The sequence below is a fragment of the Triturus cristatus genome, chromosome 8 (genome assembly GCF_964204655.1).
Source record: "Triturus cristatus chromosome 8, aTriCri1.1, whole genome shotgun sequence".
NCBI lineage: Eukaryota > Metazoa > Chordata > Amphibia > Caudata > Salamandridae > Triturus > Triturus cristatus.
This window is the reverse complement of record NC_140591.1, coordinates 1,315,780,877-1,315,802,731: the sequence shown is the minus strand read 5'-3', so window position 1 is coordinate 1,315,802,731 and position 21,855 is coordinate 1,315,780,877.

Below are 21,855 nucleotides of genomic sequence, written 5' to 3'. Positions count from 1 at the left end.
ACTTCCAGCTTAAGGTGACTGTAAGGACGGCACCTGGGCAGGATGGTTTGAAAGTTCATTTATGCTTCCTTTAATGACGTTTTCCAGCAGCTGAGGAAGGATTTTCCAATTTCGGTCTCTCATTCATGATGGTAGGTTTGACCTGTAATGGTTCTTGCACCATTCATGGTGAACATTTTGTCTCATACACTTACTTTAAGGGGCTTTAGTTCAGCCTCCTTCAGACATCAGCTTTTTGTTTAGCGTTTTGTCTCTGAAACACTCAGTTATTGGCTTCAGACATTGACAATTGCATCTTTGATCTGCCTACAGAAGTATTTCTGCCTCATCTTCTTTTAATTAGCTGTTGGGAGTACCATTTCACTTCTATTTGAATACATGGGGGCTATTTTACATTCTCAGAGTAACCACTTCCATTACACATTAAATTATTTATTTCATTCATACTTTCCTTTTAGTACAAGACCTTGAAGCTACTACCCAAGTCTGACTTCTTTCTAGGCTGGGGAGGCACGGGTAGAGCAAATACCCCTAGAAGTGGTTAGCTGAAACACCCACTAGTTTTGTCAGAAACAATCACAGTGAAACATTCTCTCTCACCACTTGCTCTAAACTTCTCTCCCTCTCTGAATCTAGTTGTAATAGTACTACTGCCTATGACTTGGAAGTCAACATCCATTCACAGAGCACTGCTTCTGGTGTTTCTATTCATGATAAGGGGGTAGGTTTATGACAAATGTAATTTACGTTGGCTGTCAAATTTCACTTACTGAGCATGTCTTTGCATTCACATATGATTGTTTGCTCAATAGTTATTTGTATGATGCAAAAGACAATAAACCAACTTTGACTTGTAATAGTGCCATTCGCCTGTTTATTTACATTCATGTTATTCCTTGATATACTCCGATGTGAACCTAATGTTGACCTTTTGGCTTGAAATTTTGTCCTCAATTTTGGCCCTTTGTCTTAAATGTTTACAGTTACTGACTAGAATTTGCTCCATGCCAGGTGGTCACTCCACGGACAAATGTTTTCTAATATAGAAAATGCTATACATAATATTTTTTCCACAACTTTATTTTTCAGCAAAACAGTTATTCAAGGATTAAGCACCCCATGGTTAGACTATTGTAACTCTCCCGACTTGGGCATAGCAAACCACCTGATACTTCATCTTAGGTGACACAAAATTCTGCATTCAGACTCATTCTTAACTTGCCTGCCAGGTATTAAATTTCTCAGCATCTCGAAAACTTACATTGGTTCTCAGCCTATTAGCAGGTGATCTTCAAAACCTTATGTTTTGCCCATAAAGCTTTACATAATATCGGCAACCCTACCTGAATAATAAACCAAGCTTCCATCTTCCTATGCATTTGTTATGCTCAGACAATCTTCTTCTGGCAACTGAGGATCTCATTTGTCTTTGTAGGTGAGGCGGCCACTCCTTCTCCTACTTTTTGTCTGCCTTCGTCAAACTAACAATCTCCCTCTGTTTCAAGAAAGTCAGAGTTGTATTACTCCACCACTTGATTATCCATTGCCTTCGGTATTTATCTCAGTGCCAATATGGATTCTGATAGAGTAGCTGCCACATTTTTTAAAACTAAAATAAATAAATCATTCAGGTGTAAATTTAGAAGGACAGTAAATGGTGGGAAAAGAATTACAAATGTTTGTGAATATCAACAAAGTTAAGACAGTGCATATTTATCTAATTGATGTTGCATTTCCATGCCCACTCGTTTAAAGACCCCAAGAGAATGCTCAGTACAAGGGCAAGTGACACTCACACATTTTAAATGATTTGTGAACAGTTCTCTTTGACAATAGCGTGAAAAGAGGTAAGAGAACAATAGGGACATAATGGATAAGGGCAGTTACACTTCCATCTAAATAAGCCCTGACTGAGGGTCCTACTGGCAATCTTCTTGTGTGAAGGCTGTAGAAAAGCTGCATTACTGGCAGTCCCGCACCTTGCAGTGCCTCCTGTGCCAACTAAGCGTAGGGCTCAACGGATAATAAGACACTTGATGAGCTAAAATGTGAGATAATACCTAAATCTGATGCATATCAATTAGAATACTTTTTGAAGCCATGGACGGCATTTCAGAAAGCCTAGTTTCTTTACTATTACTGTAGATGAGAGTCATATCCAGCTAAGACGCGCTAGGGCTTTTTAATTTGCTGAATGGAAATAAATCACCCCGCACATAAATGTCTAGAAAGAAGGCTATAAAGCAAAAGCCACTTTTAAATTTTGCAGGATCTTTTGCTTTATGTGAATCTGTTAGGATGTAATTGTTGAATTACAAACATATAGCCCAGCATGGCGGGTTAGTGTTCACCTTTTGCAGATGGCAGCTACAGCTCCAAAAATAAAAGGAAATTAACCTCTATCATTGCATATTCACTACAAGTAAAGGGAATGGATTCTCGGGACGATGGTGTAGGAAGGAACTGAGGTATTATTTTCTGTCTATGCCTCTTCCTTAATGATGCTTGTTTTGTGTATTCAACACACAAATTTAGAGTCAAGGTTGAAAAAGATAAAAAGAAACTAGGAAATTAATCATAAATAGAAGAGTGCGTATAAAGATTAGCATATGCCCTGTCTCTCCAAAAACATATTTCTTTGGCATGTTGTCCTTTTAAAGTTCTTAAAACCCCCTTTCTTGCCTCTTTTTTTCTTTTCTTGATAAAAAAAATGGAGGATGTTATTCACTTTAGAAGTGCATAAAACTTAGTTTGTGAGGGCAAAAACCATTTCCTGCATCTGATTCACAAGCTGCACTTCTGAGTAAGTTTACACTTTTAGTTAAGTTAATTACTTTTTGGTATTCAAAAACTACCCTTTTGTAATAGCTTACATATTTGTAGTAAATGCGGCACTACACTTGGCCATCCATTGGTGCTGCAACACCCTCCCTTAGGAAATAATGGAGGTATGGACTTAAAATAAAAAGACATAGGAAAGAATGCTAAATTGACCTAAATTATTCCAAATACTTAAAAATAAAAATGAATACAAATGAATGTTAAAATATATTAACAATGGTACATCTTTATTATGTAATTAACATTTTATAATTCAATATTGAATGTGTATCATTTTTGTATATATTTTTAACATTAATTTATATTTATTTATAGTATTCACTATTTTAAATAAATGAATTAATTTTAACATTATTTACTTTGGTGCTTATTTTCTGTTAGCCAGTGCTGCGGTACCAGTGGTTAACAATGTGTAGTGCTGGGCTTACTACAAAAGCATAAGTTACTACAAAAGTGTAAGTTACTACAAAACTGCAGTTTGTGAATACCGAAAAGTTGTAAACTTACTCAAGAGTGTAAATGTACTCAAAATTGCAAGGTACTTTTGTGAACCAGGTCAATAGAAATTCCAGCAGTATATGAGCAAAGCTGTGACTAGAGTCTTGTTTGTGTATGTTTCTCTGTGGGCCCACGATCAACAGTTCATGGACAATCAAAAACCTGCATGTTTTTGGTTATTTAACATGAACATTTTGAAAGTATTTTTACATCCTGAATATGTTTGATGTACTCCAGTTAAGGCATTAGCAATTGCATTTGTGATGTGGGAAAGGATATGAAACAGCAGCAAAGTTAGTAGGAATGTAGAGGAAGGCGATGGAGAAAAAAACCCACAACTCTTAAGAGCAAATATAAATTTGCATCTCAATACAGCACATGAAAATGGGCAGCTGTTAAATTCCAGTATTCATGACTACTTATGTATAGGAATATTCCTGACCCCTGAAGTGGTGCTGGAATTCTTTCAAAAGTGCGAAACATTCAGAGATTTGTGGGGGAAGCCTTCAGAAGTAAATGTTTTAATTACATTTAGTGTGCACTCTGTCATCGTCTTTTGTTATTTAAAGTTGTTCTGTCCACCCGACGAGTTGCACCCATGAATAAGGATCATTAACCAACAAACGGATTTTGTCACATGCTGGACCAATTTTACATCCTCCTTCTAAGGATCAATATGGACTACTTTTTCAGAGCAGACAGTGGATTAATATTCACTGGACTTATGGTTGCATTGGAGTTAAGAGATATTTACTTTTTACATAAAATACTACTCAGTTAGTTATAATTTGACGCTTGGTGTGATCAACGTTTATAATTACATCTGTGGGAGGGCGGTGAATTCTATGGTTAAATGTCCAGGACGAGTGCTCGTAATACGAGGTGTTAGTATATCTTTCAACAGCAAAAATGACATTGGAGTCCTAACACATAAATAGATAAAACATGCTTCAAACAATTGAACGATGTGACAATCTGGGAGGGGAAGATGTTCCGCTTTAGCATTTTTTGAACAACACCAGTGCATTATGGGCTTTGTATGTTGATTACTGAAGAGGCGGGATCTGGAAAGACACGAGGAGGTGGGAATACAACACAGGTGATTATAATAGAAGGAGGGAGCGGAGCATTCAGTACGTGCTTGGGAATGAGAAGAGGCAGTCATCTAAACATTCGAGGTATGGGCTTGTGTAACTGATTTTGAAAACAGTGATTTTAGGGATAGATAAGAGAGTTTTATCACTGTTAAGGAATTAAGTTAAAAGTGTCTTCGCGACTTGTGGGCAACCTTTGTTAAATGAAGAACGGGGTATTTAACTGGTGTAATTTATTATCATGAATTCAGCGGGCAAAAACGTTAATTACGGGGTGATCTTTAGTCACAAGCATGCACTGTCGACAAGGTGTGTACTGTTTGTTTAAATTGATAAATATAAATTATCTCGAGATGTAACCTAACAGTCATGTTTTACATTTGTAGTGAACCCCTGACGAAGTGCTATGAAAGGCACGAAATGCATTGGGTGATGAATATGATTCAATCGAGGAGAATCTGTGTAGCATTCCATGCTATAGAATAAGGCTCGTAAAGGCATGTCTACAGCATTAAGGATTTCATGTGAACATAGTGTGTCCAACATGTGACTGAATAAACCATGATTATCATCATACATGGAATGAGTAATATGGAAATAAACAACAACAATGAACTTGATTAACTTTCGGCATCTTTGTTATGCATCTAACGCTGTGCGTCCGGAGTGGGGCGTTAACCCGCCCCATTGGTTTCAGTGATTTCTTAATTACATTTAGGAGCATTTTCCAAATTGTTTGTACACGCCTGAAACATTCACATTCATAGAATAAGTCTATGATATAAACCAGAAATATTACTTCAGAAAAGGAGAAATAAAATGGAGATTTTTTGTCAGTGATTGACAAATTCACAGATATTTTTAAACCTTTTTCCTTACAAGTAGAAGCAAACAACAGGATATGGGCCTTGAAGAGGATTGTACTTGAAACAAATTTAAGATATTCTTGTTAGTCATTTGTAGAACAGAAAATGAGGAAAAGTGAGCAATACACTATTATAGCTCGGATGGTATGGTTTGATTTTCATCTATGCAGCCAATGTAGACAATACACAAACTCCAAACAGTTGAGTTGCCAAACTGAGGAAATGGTGTGTGTGAGTTTTCCTATTATGCCATGCCACACTGATTTTATTGGCTTTTTAGAAAAGTGATTGTTTTATTACGCTTACAGTAAGATGTTGCTTGATAATTTTCACTCTATTTTCAGTTCAATGTGGATTAACCACACATATCAACAATATTTTGTCAATCTTTTATAGTGATTCATAGGTTTAAAGCATATAAGATGTATACAAATAGGTCAATCATTTATTTTTAATTCTAGACCACCTTCACTGTCTACCATGTCACTGCATCAATAAATCAGCGGTCCTTCCTCTTTCCAATAAAACCTTGCTAGAGTGTCTCTAACCTATTAAGAAGGGATTAAATCAGGATGCAGAATTATGTATTTTCATGGAGATTATCGCAGTTCATGCATGGAATCAACCAAATAGTTCGTCCATATACTTGAGAACTGTAAGAACATAAGGAAAAGTGAGTGGTGCCTTTAATACACTATTATAGCTAGAACGATATGGGTTGATCTTCATCTATGCACCAAATGTAGACAATAATAAAACTCAAGACAGTTGAGTTGCCAAATGATGTGTGAGTTTTCCTATTATGCCACCCCACCCTGATTTTATTGGTGTTTTAAAAAAGTGATTGTTTTGTTACGCTCAGAGTAAGATGTTGCTTGATAATTTTCACTCTATTTTCAGCTCAATGTGGATTAACTACACATATCAACAATATTTATATTTTGTCAATCTTTTGGAGTGATTCATAGGTTTAAGGCATATAAGATGTCAATGAATAGGTCAATCATTTATTTTTAATTCTAGACTACCTTCACTGTCTACCACTGTCTACTATGTCACTGCATCAATAAATCTGTGGTCCTTCCTCTTTCCAATAAAACCATGCTAGAGTGATTCTAATCTATTAAGAAGGTATTAAATCAGGATGCAGAATTATGTCTTTTCTTGGAAGAATAATGTCAGTTCATGCATGGAATCAACCAAATAGTTCAGTCCATACACTTGAAAACAGTAAGAACAAAGAAAACTATGAGAGAATAATGAATGCTAAATATATTATCATTGGAATGTTTCTTTCATATTACACATACAAGCTTTGCACCTCCACCAAGTGTTTCCTTCGTTGCTGCTATCACTCCAATTAAGAATTCTTGAGAAATTTTAGGACAGGACAGTCGTAGGAACAAGGACAATGAGCCAAGAACTTTCCAAACATAACACTCTGTTCCTAAAGTAAGACATGCCCAAATTATCCCTTCCACTTTAATGGCCGTAGAGTTTTGGATACACCTACAAATAGTAAATTTTTATTAATAAATAACAAGTGCCCGCAATATTGATACTCCTGAAATCTGTTACTCAAATGCAGGTTTGACACCTATTTAGTCTCATCTAGACATGTAACCTATACATACCAGAAATCTATAATACATTAGCTTAGACCCTTGTAACATTGAAGCATACCATTTCCAAATCCTAACCTCTAGCCAAACAACTTTTTTGACACTATATGTACTATTCAACGGTAATTAGTTTGTGCTGAGTGAAAAGAAATTAAGCCTCCATGGATTTTTAGCAGTAACATGGGGTTTGAATACAAGTTCGAAAATTAGTAATTAATTCTTGATTCTCACCCAATATATCTTCCTTATAAAGCATTCATCCATCAATATGGACAACATGGTACACATTGCGATTATCAAACGTTTAATGGACTCTACCTCCAATACACACCAACCATTTTTGAAGACACATTTTCCATGCTCTACAACACATTACAATGCAACCTAATAGGAATACGCACAGTGTGCCAAATTTCAAGATAAAACCCAAATTGAGACCTACACTTTGAGAGTATCTGAACAGCCTTTTACTGTACATACTCTGGTAAATAGGGCTAGAATAACAAAAAACTAATTGAACTATGTATAATGGCTGACAAGATGAAAGGACACTAAATCTGACTTTAGTAGCAATGCCATCTTGAATCAGGGAGGAATTAAGGGTCTGATTTAGAGTTGGGTGGATGGGTTACTCTGTCACATGGCGGATATTCAGTCTGCCATATTACAAGTGCATTAATTCTAATTCCACTTGTAACACGGCTGGCGGAGTATCTGTTGCATTTGTGACAGAGTAACCCATCTGCTGAACTCTAAATCAGGCCATAACTGCTTTATCTACTGTCTTTGGAGACTCCTGACTTGGCCATGCAATATTGTATCACAGTTTTAGTGTAAATGTATGACTAGTTTCAGACTTGCATGTTTCCACCCCCTCAAAACAGGAGGTGGAGCTTGCAAGAGCAGGAATTATGAGTGTAAAGTTACCACTAGCAATTTTTCATATGTAGGTGGAAGTCTCTACCACAGGGAAGATCTCCTTGTGGTAAAGTATAAGTAAAAATGCTAAACTTCAATAAGTATTAAAAACAAAATCTTAAACATGTTTTAATGTATTATAGCAATGTAAATTGACCTAAAATAATAATAAACCTAAAAAATAAAGATTACAGCACATCTCATCAAATTTAATGTTTAGCAAATAATTAAATAAATAAAATATATTCTTACCATCATTTTTTATATTTAATTATTATATAGTACATTTTATTAAAAATAGATTTTTATAAAAACATGTGGTAGTTTTATTTAATAATTTGTGGACAAAAATGCAAGTATTAATGAATTTAATAAAAAAAAATAGAATATAACTTTGAGCTAGGTGGCCAAGTTTATGTTTACCAATACACCCATATATCCGCACTAGCTTACCGGGTTACTCATAGCCATGTCCACTACCCTGACAGATTTGAATAGTGCTTATCTCAATTTACTGAATAAACTCTGGATCAATCCGCTATCTAAGGGAGGTGAGCCATCTTCATCATAGGTCCATTTGTTGGAACTCACTCACAATACATCTGTGCAATCAGAATCCCTGATGTAATTCACAAAACCTCTTGATGACCTATCTAGTCTACAGAGGTGAGGCTAGACTGGTATCTTCTAAGACCTGCACCAAGAGGCTGAGTTGGGTAGTGTGTGTGCTAAATATATATCAAGTCAGTTTGTCTATTAATGTCCTCTCCTTAGCCACTTAGCAGTAAATAGGTGACTTCTGAGGAGCTAAGCAAGGGACATGACATGTACCCTGTGATTAATAGGGTCAAACTGGTCATGGTGTCATTTCTGATACCCCTAGCATTTCAATTAATTGATGTCCACATCAAGTTATATCAGCTACTGACCATCAGAGCTAGGGTGATGTGCTTTAACTTGGTGTGCAAAATGTCCTGAACTCTATATTGCATTATCTCTAGAGTGCCATGCTACAAGAGCAACGTTTTTGTTTTTGTTTCAAAGAGTTTGAGGGTAATGTTTCTTCAAGTAACATGGCCACTTCCTCTTCTAGCCAGGCACAACCTTTCCTTTCTCCAAGTAGATCAAATCCCTTTGACACACAGCCCATCAGACATTCTTAGTTTGCAATCATCATCCATGACTTTGCAGACCATAAACCGCTACACACACGCTTCTGTGTCTTCTCTGCAAATGTTACTGTCGTTCTCAACATAAGGTTCTTCCTATCAAAAGTAGCACAACTGTGTGCTATCGGTAAGGATCGTGTTCAAGGCTGCTGCATGCTCAGGGACATAATGAGGTACTGACTCAAAAGTCATCAGATCAATTAATCCTGAATGAACTGCACTTTGAATGTCAAAGTCAAATTTCCCTTCACTCTAATTTAGGCCAAGCCCTACAATGTGATGATCTGGGAGGAGAAGGACGCAGGAATGGAGGTAGGGGAGTGTGCCTAACATGTGAATCTCAAGGCGAAGGAACTCCATTTTTATAGGTTCCACATCTGCATTGTATAAATGGTATCTATTCTTGAGGGTCACTGTTATTCATGTTGTGCCTGGGTCCCTGAGGCACTGCTTCTTTCTAACTATGAATGACTCGGAAAGAAATAAGATCTCAGGGGTCTAATATTTTCAAACCATATTATCGTTAAATTATGACTCCTTATTTTACTTCACTTTGAACACTCCCATGTTCCTGTTTTACTCACAAACATTGCTGCAGATCCATAGCTTTATGTTATTGTTGTATAAAAACCCTCGTATATTGCACTCACATTCTCTAGGTTGGTATTACTGTAGTTCCAATTTACAATTTACTAAAGTTCACCTAAAGTTCACTTTTCAATCTTTATATTTCCCAATGTAAAACTAGGGCAGGCCTCCTTGCCATATCTTTCCATAGTCAAATAAATGCAAGACTTGAACGAGATTTTATGAATAGGCGGTGCCTTTTAAAGTAAATGCTGTTTCACTGGAAAAGAGTGTGCCAGCGTCTGAATAGAGAAGAACAAATGCACACAACACACTTGAACCCACGATTACACATACCTGAGCTCCATTTTTAAAATGCATATTTTTTTATGCAAAAAGGATTATGGGGAGACATCAATATGTATACCTGAGGAGTTATGGAGAGGTTTTAAAATGAGCCTGCCGATGCCGTCAAGGGCTCAGTGGAAAATAGAGTTTAGTCACAGGAACACGGTGGCGTGGAAGGATGGAAATACATTTCACAGCAGGAATTATGCTCTTGATCTGATTTCGATATTGCCAACTGAGGTCCCTCCCCCGAGGGGCTGTCAGTTTCAGGTGACATGTTCCATGTCCTTATTTATTCCCTGACATTCTGCTGCAAGTATGGTGCAGACAAACACCTATGCGCTGCGTTGTTTTACATTAACACCCACTGCTAGTCGATTTTCCTTCAGGTTAGTATGGAATACATCTATGTTCTTCATGCTAATTTAATCTTTATAAACCTGCTAAAGAAGTAATATCAGCATGCACTACATTCGGCGCCGCCAGAAGGTGGAGAATAATTAATGTGATATATCCCCCAACTATACACACACACAAGGGTTGTTTACAGTATGTTCCCATGGAATGAGGACAGGGAAGAGCATTAGCGATAAAATCTTATATCTGCAGTTAACAAAAACTCAAGCAGTTTTTGGTGCCCTGAGCAAAACATTCTTTTTGTTATCTCTGGAGAAAAAATGTATTTTTTACCAAACTGTAGTTTGTGAAACAATAGTTAAAATCGCACTAGGTCATTTGAAAGACTTATTTTAAAAACGCAATACACACATCAATATTTAATGTGACACACAGTGTGTTACACTGCGATATTAAGCACATGGCAACATTTAGTTTCTCTGGCCTCACTCACATATTTTCTAAGCACTCTGGTTGAAGGTGGGTGCTCAAAACACGCATTTTGCAAATGGATTTGTCAATTTTGATTAGAACAAACAGGGTTTCAGGCCATTTACATTCAAAATGTATAAAAGCGGAATTTTTGCCAAAGTGGTATCAGGGGCGGCTGCTTGTATTTCAAAGTGGTGAGGCGATCAGGTAAACATTTCGACCCATTTTCAGGCACTATTTGAAATCAGGAATGCACTTAGCTCTCAATCCTGGTCCGTTATAAACAGAGTTTATAACGGGTCACGATTAAGAGCTCTGGAGTTGAGGCTGAATGCAGTGTGAGTTTCTCGAACTGCTTGGCAGTGGGCAAAATAAAACAATTTAAAAAGACAAAAATAAAATACCCACCTACTCCTCTCTGGCCTGCAGTCCTTGGCTTCAAGGCAGTGACGGGTCTCAGAGCCAACTCCCCTAACCAATCCAGACGCTCCTCTCATGGTGTTAACCAGCATGAGAGAAGTGCCATAATTTGTTGGAGTGGGCTGGCTCAGCGCTCCTACAGGAGGCATGGGAGGCCTGTGCCTGGTCTCCACCCAGCTGTCTAAGACAGCTCATGTTACAGAGGTTTAAAGTGCGCATGTCAGTTTGGCTGTCGCTAGATAGCAGGCCAAAGTGACATGCGCACCTCAAACTGGAGTGTACACCACTACTCCCCTGCTGCCAGGCAGTAGCAATGGCCCCGCCCTGCCCTGACACTTGGCTCGGGCTGGCCACAATGAAAAATAAAATGGCAATTAAACCATTTTATAACCATTTTATCTTTCATGTTTGCTGTGCTGGCAGCAGGGTAGATGACGCTCCTCCACCCTAATGGAGAAAACGCCATTGGTAGAAATACCATATCCACAAACTTAGGGCCTGATTACGAGTTTGGCGCAGCGGCAGCGGCACCGGCACAACGCCGCCTCCGCAGCGCCAAACCCGCTCAAGGTCCGCTGGCCATATTACGAGTTGAACTCATGTAACACGAGTTCAACTCATATTACGGTCGGCGGTCCTTTGCCTTTCCCATGGTAGTGCCTGGAAAACAGGCACAGCAATGGGAACAGCAAAAAACTTCCAGCATAGTATGGACGGTAAAGTCCATGCCCTACTGAAACTTTGTGGGGATACAGACAGAAGAGCACATGTTGTGCCCCCTGAATGTATCCCCATTGTGGGGGCACATTGTTCCTCCACTACCAGCCTTTTCAAGGTGAGGCCCGACCATGAAATGATGGCGGTGGACGAACCCATAATATGCTGAGCGGGACTGCGCCAGTCCCCGCTCAGCTTACTGTGTTGTGGCGCAGCTGCTCCACTTCCCTGGCGCAGTTAGCGGTCCACCGCCGATATGACTTTAAAAGTCGTAATTGGCAAAATGGTGGACTGCCACCCAGTGCCACCACAAGTCTGGTGGTCGCAAGACTGGCAGACTCGTAATCAGGCCCTGAGGTTTGACGATGTAGAGGAAGGGTGTTGTCCTTCAAGAAACATAGCGCCACATTTACAAGGCCATTGTGCCGCTGGTGCATTACTTTTTTTGGGCACACCAGCGGTGCAGTGTGCCTGCCCATACTTACAAGGCCATGTAAAGTCATCCTGGTGACTTTTCATAGCCTTGTAAATGTGGGCCCCTTTCACGCATTACTCTACATGAAAGGTGCTTTCCATGGGTGCTGCTGTAGGTGTTCCCATGCAACATCAATGGAACCTGATAAATCCCCAGATTTGCAAAGTTTTGTAAAGCTGGGAATGCATTGGAATCCTATGCAGGGGAGGCGTAGGAGTGGCTCAATGAGGAGAAATATTTCTCCTCATGTTTTCCTCTTTCTATGCATGCTGTAGAAAAAGGAAAACACCATCAATGATTGTTTTTGTGCAGGACGGGGCACCTTCCTGCACAAAAACAATCATCCCTGCAACGCAAGCACCCTTGTGACATGGTGCAAGGGTGCCTGCACTAGCGCATGGCAGCCAATTGTGCTCCAGTGAAGGGGAAAGCACATGGATGCATCGTTTTGTTAATATGACGCATCCCTGTGCCTTTAAAATGATGCAGCTCAATGCAGCAAAATGGCTTAGAGTGCCGCACTGCGCCATTTTTTTGTAAATGAGGCCCCATAGTTTGACTATGGGGGAAAAGGGGAAAATACACTTTTGCATTAGTAAATTTTAGCATTGGAGAGTAAATTAAATATCTGAGTATAGCAGATTTCACAAAGTACTCCTAAAATCCTTTCTCAATACTTAGAAAGTTCACGTTGTACCAGGCCCTCTCGGCAGGGTCACCGCAAAACCTTTTTCTGAACCCATTTTTGTTGGCTTTAAGACTATAACCAGTACTAAAGTGCTTGTGCTTTCTATTTAAGGGCCATATGTAGGTAGCTAAATACCGGTCGGTAACGGCCGAAATTCGCTAAATATCCCGTTACCGACCGGTATTTAGTCAAGTGAGATGTAGGAGGCCAAAAACCAGTTTTCGGTAAATATGAAGCGGTAAATACCGATTCATATATACCGATTTCTAAAATACCGATTCATATTTACCGAATACACATTTACCGATTCGGTAAATATGAAGTGGTAATTCTGAAGTGGTAAATATGAAGTGGTAAATATGAAGTGGTAAAACGGAAAAAGACATGTAGGTAAATTCGGTAATTAAGAAATCCATCAAATTCGGTAATTAAGAGTCGGTAATTAACACAGATTGAAAGCAGGTGGTAAGCATCAACAGTGCATATAAGCAATCCCAAAATGCAACAGCGTGGACAACATGGCCGCTCTGTATGTCATTGCAAGGCGCCTACGTCTACAGGCAGCAGGTCTGAGGATTTGGAGACGGCAGGAACGCATCTACAGACAGCGCATCACACTCTTTCAACAGACTGACGCTGAGATACATGAAAGGTACAGGCTACACCCACAAACCATCATGGACCTGATAAGGGACCTGCACCCACTCCTGGACCAGCCAACCAGAAGGGCGCATGCCATACCACCACATGTGCAGGTGCTCTGCAGCCTACATCTACTCGCATCTGGCAGTTACCAGGGGGTGATAGCTGCGGTGGGCGGTGTATCCCAGAGTTGCCTGTCCCGTTTCTTCAAGAAGTTCCTGGATGCCATGATGCAGAGAATGCACCACTACATCAGCTTCCCAAACACACAGGCTGAACTGCAGAAAACTAAAACTGACTTTTATCACATGGCACAGTTCCCCCATGTCATTGGCTGTATTGATGGCACACACATCCCAATCTGCCCACCAGCTGCCACTGAGCACACCTACAGGAACAGAAAGTCCACCCACTCCATCAATGTGCAGGTAATCTGCGATGCAGGGAACATCATCACTGATATTGTTGCGAAGTTTCCTGGGAGCACCCACGACTCCTACATCTTCCAGAACAGTGGGATCTACACACGACTGCTTGCCGGGGAATTTGGAGAGGGATACCTGCTAGGTGAGTAACAGTGACGCCCCATGAAACTTGCAAATCATAGTGTATTGAGGCATGTGACTGATGGTTCCCTTTTACTCACCTAGGCGACAGTGCATATGCCGTGCGGTCATTCATCCTCACTCCCTACCTACACCCATCAACCCAGAGTGAGAGACGATATAACGTGGCACACAAATCTACACGCAACGTGGTGGAGCGCACGTTTGGACTATTGAAAAGCAGGTTCCGCTGCCTCCACAAGAGCGGAGGCGCACGCCAGTACACACCCATCATCTGTTGCAAGATCATTGCCACTTGTGCAATGCTGCACAACCTTGCCACGAAGAGAGGTACAGAGGTGGAACTAACAGATTTTGAGGACAATGAGGATGAGTCAGGTCAGCCAGAGGCCAACACTGCTGGAGTGCCAACAGCAACAGATGGGAGAGAGAGACGGGCAGAGATCACATGCAACTATTTCTGAGTAAGTAAGGGGACACAGCCAGTTGTTGTATGTCATGACGTCGTTTTAATGCGGCACTACGCCACAACACCAAGAATATGCCATTCTGGCAACATTGCGTAAGTACAAGTAGTAAGTCCAGGGTTACGTCACCCAATAGTCTTTGGCTATGCGGTGCTGCATTAATGTTTGCGGCCACGCGCTACAGTGTGGGATGGCACGGATTGAGCCTCCTCACTAGTGCCAGCCCCAAGCCGCCTGCTGCTCCTGCGGGTATCTGGGACCGGGGGTGTTATGCTGCTCCTGCTGCTGGTGTCGATGCTTTCCGCAGCATCCCCTGCACCAGTTGTGGCCGCCTGACTTGTCAATAGCACCTCAAGTGCACTTGTGACCTGCACCATCCCCCGAGACACATCGCTGCTGCAGTGTGTCAGGCCCTCCTGCATAGACACAGAGCGCCGGCAGAGTAGTGACGTGGCAGTTGCCAGCCGGTTGAGTGCCCTGGTGTGACTGTCCCTCCTCTACCGTTCCCGGCGCCGTACAGCTCTGTCAGCATCATATTTGCTGCACAACAGCTTGATGGACTGGGACATGTCCTGAATGCCCGCTGCCATGTCACCCATCCCCACCGCCATTGCGCTGATGTTCCTGTCCATGTTGACAAAAGTGGATTTCAGTCCCCGCATATGTCGCTGCACTGACATAACTGCCTTTGTTTGCAGGCGCTGTTGCTTCAGCATGTTGCCCTCGAGCCCCGAGAAGACCCCATGGCTGTCGACGTCTGCTGGTGGACTCTGCACCCGCGACCTGCGGTGCCGTCTTGCACCCGTGTGTTCTCCCTGTGAGGTGGAGGGCACAGTGGCATGGCTCCCATCCTGGGGCATATTGTTTGGCTCCGGGCCCCTGCTGTCGTCAGATGAGGTGTCTAACGCTCGCAACCTGGCAGCAGCACGCCTCCTCGACCTCACAAATGCAGGCGGTGATGTGGCCGGTGACTCAAACATGAGTGGCGATGCTGGCTGTGGTAGAGGTGACGCTGGCTGTGGTTGAGGTGATGCTGGCTGTGGTAGTGGTGATGCGGGCTGTGGTGGTGGTGATGCTGGCTGTGGTAGTGGTGATGCTGGCTGTGGCAATGCTCCCTGGGCAGAACTTGTGCTGGCCAGAGCTGACCTGTCTTGCCGGGGTGCCCTCTCTTCTGTAGCATGTGCAGTCCTGCGCGATGTTACATCTGTGGACAGAAATGCAACATCAGCTCAGTGTACCTGAAGCCCTGCATTGCTAGCATCACAATAAATTTATGTAACACTCTCACGTTGTCCTCTGCATCCTTTTGGCTAATGTGTGTACCATGCATTGTTGTTCTGTGCTCTTCAGTTCATGGTTGGGGTTTCCTTTACTACATCTCCCATAATGCATTGCCTGTCTGCACTAACACATGGACTGGAGTGGGATACTCATTTCACAGTGGGGGATGTGGGATAGGGGTAGGGGGGGCTACATTGCTGTGCATTCGTCTTACCTTGTTGGGTGGCGGCTCTGGCAGAACTGTTGGCATCCCCAAGGCCCACGACGCTCTTGTGCTCTATTGTGGCCTCCACCAGCTCCTCCAGTTCGGTGAGGGCAGGTGCCCTGTTAATTCCACCTCCTGTCCGGCTGGCCTCCTTCTGTATTTCCCCCATCTTCCTCTTTGTGACGATCCTCAGGTCGTACCAGCGCTTTTTCAGTACCTCAATGTCCCTGGGGGTCACTTTAACGGCATTGACCTGCGCCTGGATTCCCAGCCATATATTGCGCTTCTCTGACTCTGGCACTTGCAGGGACTGCCTCCCAAACAACTTCTGGTGCTGCTTCACCACCTCCTCCACTAGCACCTGGAGTTCCCTGGGGCTGAATTTCTGCTTCCTCCTCCTTTCCCCTCCATCTCTCTGTGTCCTCTGGCTGGACATAGTGATTTTGAGCTGCACAATCAGGCACTGGCTCCCTGCCTCTCCTCTGCACTCCCAGCCTCTCCAGGGCCTGTTGATTGTGTGCACCTGCCTGGGTGTGGCCACTTCCTGGTTGGGTGGGGTGTGGTTGCACAGGATTGGCTGTTTCATCCAGTCATGTGTTTTCGTTTTTCCGATTCGGTAAATACCGATTCGGTATTTACCGAATCGGTAAATACCACCTCGGTATTTACTGATTCGGAAAATTCCGATTCTTTGATACCGAATGTTACCGAATCGGTAATTATTACCGAATTATTACCTACATATAACTTTCCGATTCATAAATACCGATTCGGTAAAGTTCGGTATTTAAGAATCGGTAAATTATATTTACCTACATGAGGCCCTAAATGTGGTAACATTTGCTTAGACCAAACTGACACATTTAATAGACTTTAAAGTCCCTAGTAAAGTGGCACTGCATGTACCATGGCTTGAAAATTAAATGCTACTAGTGGTTTTGCAGCACTTGTTGTGCCACCCACTTATGTAGCCTTTTTAAACATGTCTCACAACTACCATTGCAGCCTGTGTGTGCATTTATAAACTGCCATTTCAACCTGGCACAACAAAAAAAATTGGGGCTTAAACATTCCTATTTAATACAAGTGTCACCTCTATTGGAGGCACCAAAGAGCCCATAGGGCAAGGTGCATTCTATTTGAAAAGTTGGGCATGTACTTTTAGGTTTTATATATCCTGGTAGTGAAAACTCTCAAATTAGTCTTTCACTTGCAAGACCTACCTCTCATGTAGGATAACATTTGGTTACCATATTACATTTAATAGGTGATAACTATTGTTTTTGAGCAGGTAGGAAAGTCATGGTTGGTGTGTGAGAAACTGTAATTTAAAAACCCTCTGTAATGGTAAAGTCACAATTCTGAAAAGGCCATTTTTAGAAAGTTGAAACATTCTTGTAAATCCATTTGGTGCCTGCAGCCTGTTTCTGGGTCACATGGCTAGGTGTAGTTGACAGGTGTCCTATACAATAGAGGGTCTTGGTGCTGGTAGGATGGGCCATCCTGGCTTGATGGGAGGCGGAGTTGTCACTTAAAACCCTTGCACTTCAAAAGCACTAACCCAGCTCAAACACAAATGACTTCACACTAGCCTATTTTGGCTCCAGACAGACTGGGACCAAGGCAGGAAAGCAGTCAATTCCAGGCATTTTTGTGGGGGGAAATTCCAGAAGTTTCTCCCACTTCAAAGGGGCACCAACGATAAAACCGGGATCCACTGACCCACTGTTCAGTACACTGAAGAAACTGTGGATAATACAGATAAAGGACTGCCTTGCAGCCAGAGGACAACTCAGTTGCCTGAGGTCTGCCCTTCTGTCTGAGAAGAAATACTGGACCAGCACCTTCATCCCAGGCTGAAGTGACTCCAAGGGTCAGCTGGCTAACGTCCTATTCTGAGCTACAGGCACACAACAAGCTCAAGGGGCCTGTCTGCAACTGCCCAGGTGACCTGATGCAACTGGACCTGCCTGAACCTGCAACTGGACATGCTTGAACCTTGCTGGCCTCTACTTGAGTGAGTTCCTGATCCCCAAGAGGAGCCTCCCAGGTCCTGGACCCTTGATGTGTCATCAGTTGAGCTCCTACTTGAAAAAAAGGAGAAATCTTGCAGTTCTGGGCTCTTTGCAACCGCGTGCCAAGACCTTGCTACCCATGCTGACCGGCATGCAAAGCTCCGGCGAACCCAACTCTTTGCGCTACAGCAACCACCAGCGAGGATCGCCACAGCAGATCCGCACTTTCTGCTACATCATCAACAGCCCACAGTGATTGCCAGTGCGAATCTCCAGTAACGAAAATCCACGACGTGCAACAGGATTTTTGCGCTACTGCGACCGCCATCATTGATGCCTGACTGGCTCTTTGCACTACATCAACGACCATCCCCAACGCTCTCCCTGCTCCTCGCGGCCTCTCCCACCACAAATGAAACTGTCTGCACTGGACTTTAGAAGTTAACTGATTCAGAGGGGGTAACCTGGTCCCCAGCCCCAACAGAAAACTCATCCAGAGAAAGACTACAGAAATCTCTACTATTTGAACACGAATAGAACGTTTTCTTTGGGACACCTATTGAACCTCAGAAGAAACAATGATTTACCTACACCCTGTGGAAGCCCCAGACTGAAAAAACAATTTGGGGGGGGGGGGCGAAACATGTGTTGGCAGCTGTGTTACAAATCTCTTACCCATTGTTTGTACTTCACTCTGAATAATTCAGAAGAGGAAAGAGTCTCGATATCAAAATAAACTGGATTAAATAAAAGGATTCAAAAAGATTATAAATATTTCTACTTGCTCTGGCACTTCTTTCAGTTTTGTAATTAATGGGGAAGGGGTCCCCCATTGCCAAGGACAAGCAAACGCCAACAATTATCCTAAAATACACACAGGAGTGCATAAATACCTGGACCCACTAACCCCTTTTCCGCTTTCCCTCCCTGTAAGTGGTCCATGCTTCATCGCATTCAGCCTGAACTTGTGACCCGGTCTCGCACGACCAGATAGCTGTGACTAGCACTTTGTGCTTTAAGGCACTATACTTTCCTGAAACCTTTGAAATTGCATTAATATTGGCCTACTGCTTGTATTTTTGTCATTTTGGTCTCAAGTAGTTTATTAAATGTTGCTCTATTTTTCTAAATTGGTGTTGGATTTTTCTTTTGTTGTGTTTTCACTTTATTATAGGTTTGTGTGCTGCATAAATACTTTACACATTGCCTCTAAGTTAAGTCTAACTGCTTTTGTGCCAAGCTACCAGAGGGTTAAGCAAAGGTGCCTGTTTGTGGTTCATTGACAAAGATTGTGGCACTAGCTTGAGAAGGGTTCACACCCCCCTCAACCAGCAATCCAATTTCTCACAGTTCAAAATTGCTAACTTTTGTTACCTGTGAATCTGCCCTGTTGAAAAATGCAGTGGTGTGTGAAAAGTGTGCAAGCTTGTTCAAAATATGCACATTTAAAGCAGAAGATATGCAAACTATTGCATTTCAAATTTTAGGGACAATTTAATGGAAATAGCTACTGTCTAGAAGTGCTCAGTGACATTTGAAGATGAGATACATTTGCCTTTTGGTCCAATACTAAAACACACAGGGGGATATTTACAACAAAATGATGGAGCGCTGTGTTACACCAAAATTGGTAATGCCACACAACAACATATTTTAAACGCAGGGAAGTGCTGTATTTACAAAAATACGACACACTCCTGTGTTTTCCCTAGCGCTTGAGCTAATAAAACTGCTTAGCGCAGTCACCCTTGCACCATTTTGTAAGGGGTACTTGTTTATGTGCAGGAAGGGACACCTTCCTGCACATAAACAATCTTGAAAGACGATTTTCTCTTTCCATGTGTGCTGCAGAATGCAGCACACATGGAAAGAGCAGAAAACGAGGAGAAACTAATGAATTCTCCTTGAATCGCAAGTCTAAGACTAGGTATTCCCTGGTCTTAGTTTTTGGCGCTGCCCCAGCCTTGTAAATATGGGGCAGCGTCAAAAAGCAATGGATGTTGCAGTGGAACACCCGCTGCAACACTCATTGCATGCCACTTTCACACTAAGTGAATCGTGAAAAGGGGCCTTATTTAGAAGGCGGCATTAAGCCACGTTAAGTGGCTTAACGCCACTCTGTAAATAAGATCGTCGTTAAAAGTGACATTCTGGTGGCGATTAGCCCTTGTAAATATGCCCCCCAGTGTTCACCTAAGATTCCTGTGGATACAACTTCATCTTAATCTAAAAATGAACCCTTCCACTGTCCATCGTCCAATAAAATGTAATCAGACACTCCTTTAACTCAATTCTTGCTCATTTGTCAATCCAGTTAGGTGATAGGGATTAGCTCCTCTTAGAAGTCATGGAAGAACCCAGGGGAGGACTGGGAATGCAAACCGGCCCTGGCAATTGAGTCGGAACAGCTGCAGGGGTGGGGAGACGGGTGCGTGTGGAAATCACTACATCTGCTTTTGTTACAGGGGGCTGATATTGCAAAACCGGTCCCCGGTAACATAAACGCCCCCCCCCCGGGGTTCACAACTGGCCCCCACTCTGGCAGGCCATCGGGGAAACACCAGGTGCCCGATACGGCCAGTCTGGCCCTGGAAGAACCTCACATATACACCTTGTTATCATATGAAAATTAAACAAGAAACAAAATATTATCTCCAATTTCCTTCCCTTCAGACTGCAGACGCTCTGCAGTACTGAGACCTCATAAACACACACACACACAGCAGAAAAAGCATATATAAGAATTGGAGAATAGCATATATTCACACATATAAATTCTAAAACATATACAAAATGTATAGGTACACCCACAAATTCTGTTAGACAGTTGCATATCTGTAATGCACATTTCGATCTCTATGCACACAGATGTATGACTTCTGTGGGAAACTGCCTGTGATAATTACTACATTGTGTTTTCAGTTCATCTTTGTAAACCATCCAGACCATTTTATTCTCTGACAATTATGCACAAAAATGTGCCAAAGGGCAGAGGTTGGAAATGCTGTTTTTAAAAATATGTGAATTCATAGATCAAATATTAGGTGAAGTAAGTGAGTAAGCCCAACCTTCTCCAAGAAGTTTTAGGGTGCATCTCCCTACGAGAAGATTTTGTTTTGATTGCGTCAAATTATTCTTTTTCCAGCACTAGAAACTCTACAGATTGTTGAAGCTGTGTTAAAGATTATCGTTTAAATTACTTCATTAGTTAGAGTTTGGCACAGTATCACAGGAACGTCTTCCAATTATGCCCACAGGAAAAGTATGACCATATAAGCTAATTTTATGCATCACCGTTGAATTCATATCATGTTTCAAATGAGTGTTACTGTGAAGATCAGTTGAGTGTGTAGCAGCCAAGAAAAGCCATCTCTGCCGTCTGCCTCTCCAACCATAGATGTCAGAACACTCTAAATATTCAATAGTGTTTCAGAAGGATCTGGACTTTCAAACATCAACAACACAATAATAACAAAAAAAAACATAGATCTCCCTGTGGATGCAGTGCACACACAAACATAATTGATGAAACAGATTCCAATTGACCAGCTATAATTGAAACACAACCTATACCTGTCCACGGTGTCAGCCTATAAGTATTCAACTGTCTCCTTGAATTTTGTTTTTG